The sequence below is a fragment of the Lygodium microphyllum genome, chromosome 10, assembly GCF_053477565.2.
Source record: "Lygodium microphyllum isolate KBCC chromosome 10, Lygodium_microphyllum_v1.1.10, whole genome shotgun sequence".
In the NCBI taxonomy this organism is placed as follows: domain Eukaryota; kingdom Viridiplantae; phylum Streptophyta; class Polypodiopsida; order Schizaeales; family Lygodiaceae; genus Lygodium; species Lygodium microphyllum.
The window spans coordinates 98,503,397-98,505,571 of record NC_141144.1 but is presented as its reverse complement, the minus strand read 5'-3'; the positions used below and the strand labels follow the sequence as shown (position 1 = coordinate 98,505,571).

The 2,175-nt window shown below is 35.4% G+C and overlaps 1 pseudogene; it reads left to right on the top strand.

Annotated features, from left to right (window-relative positions):
• The first annotated feature begins 568 nt into the window (after positions 1-568).
• LOC148030334 (uncharacterized) lies at positions 569-1,939 on the top strand (annotated as a pseudogene).
• Positions 1,940-2,175: the final 236 nt, after the last annotated feature.

Sequence of the window (2,175 nt, the reverse complement as noted above, 5' to 3'; positions counted from 1 at the left end):
CTAACCACGTCTTTCATAAAGAACCCCATGAATCCAGCAACAACAGCATATCTTATGCCTTTTGTACAAGACAACAATGAGAAGAGACCCATGCATCATCGTGATGAGGTGGATGCTAATAAGTTGGACACTTGCAGTTATTGGATTCTATCGGGGCTTCACTCAATCCATGCAGCAAAGATATATATTTAGAGTAATACTACATGTTGTCTAGCAACCAAGCATTTATACACCACGAGAAATGCTAGAATATTAGTTGATTGTCCTGTGGAAATATGCATTGAGCTTTCACGAATGACAAATATGAAATCACATAATTTTATGAAGAATACCCCTTATGTTGAGAAATTTCAACAATTAAGAGATCAGTGTGGCTAGCATTTGGTTCTCCACCAAAACCCCAACAAGTGCTTTCTAAGACAAGTAATCACACATAAGCTTACATTCTCTTTTTGTGAAGATTATGGTTTGATGCTCTTTCTTTTGTTCTATGCTCACTATTTTGATCTTTTTTTTGCAGAGATTTGTGGCATACATTGGAGAAAATTGTGCATCTAGAGATTGCCATATGATTGTTAGATCCCAAGAAATATTTGATAGTTGGATCAAAATCATGAAGAGATACTCTAGAGGTGAACTTATATCCCAAGAGGAGAGTTCGAGAAAAAAGGGAAGGCAACCTTCTCCTACTACATTTCGTTGCCTTATGGGTTTAAAGGATGGAGACATCCTTACACTACAAGAGGAGATCAATGAATGTCATATCCTTTTTCTTAGAAACAAATGGGATAAGGAAGATATGATTGACATGGAAACAAGGGCTAAGCAAATCAAGCAAGATAGGGTCCTAAAGGAGGAATTAGTCACTCTTTTCAATGTTTCAGTTCCAAAAAGTAGCGGTGTGATGAAGACTTGGGAAGAGCTTGTTGATTATTATGATATCAATGATAAAGACTACACAAAGATTTTAGGCATTTCCAATGATTGGGTATCAAAGAAGCTCACACGTGGAGCTGATGCTACAGGGTCCCTACCAAATGGAGCAAAAGATATTGTGAACTTCCTAATTGTAAAAAAGTAAAATCCTCTTCAATCCTCCACTACTTTCCCTTGGTGTGTATATGTTGCCGGATGCAATCTAGAAACCTTTGATCTTATACATAATGTTTACAGAGATCCAATTACCATTAGGGTTGTTGTTCTAGATGCATCACATGGGGTTGAGGGAATGAAATGCGACTCTATAAAGTTTGGAAAGGTTGTATCCACTCTACTACAAATGACATGTGAACCTAAACAATTCATGTTGTTATCATTTATTGATCGAAAGCAAATGGTAGCTTTGGAAAATGCTCTTGCAAGCATTTCTTGCAAGTATCGCATGCTAGTTGGTAGTGTTGACTTTCTACCAATGGATAGAACGTTTGCTTTTGGATCTATAGATTCTTTTGTGGTTTTGACATTAGTGACCATGGAGAAAAGCTTCATCAATTTTGAGTGATATATAAACAATGTCAACAAGCCTTCCATTTTGGACTTTGAAGGCTTGGACAAGGAGTGCAATGATGAAGAACTTGAATAATAACAAAGGATTGCAAAGGTCATTTTGAGAAAGAAAATGAAAGTTATGGAAACTACAATCAAAGCATTCAATGATGCTCATGAGGTTGTATTTGATGTTTATGCAAGTGGACTTGCATCTAAGGTGGCATTGATAAATCATATGAAGACTATTGCAGTGGTTTGCAACACTCAAGAGCAAAGAGAGGTTGAAGCATAATTGTGGAGGGTCCATGAGAGTACCAAACAAAATTCAAACTCCCAAGAGGTTCCTCCTACTGAAGTTCAAGTTCTTAAAGTACCACGCGAGAGCATAGAAGAATCAAGCCAAGATAGTCTAATTATGAAAAATAAATTAAAGGCTACTTCAAGTGTTTAAACTCCATTCCTTCTCCTTTCATCAAGGAAGACACATTGATGTAATTTTTGATTTTTTTCTTGAGAAGTCACTTCCATTAGCATTTGTAATATTTTATTTCTTTGGTAATGTTACTTAAAGAAACTATGTGTTTAGTTTTTTAATTTTTTACAAAAGGTACCAAGCATGTTTGGTTTAAAAAATCTATTTAAGTAAATATTTTGCCAAAATAGTATTAAAGAGCTCATTAAAATTTA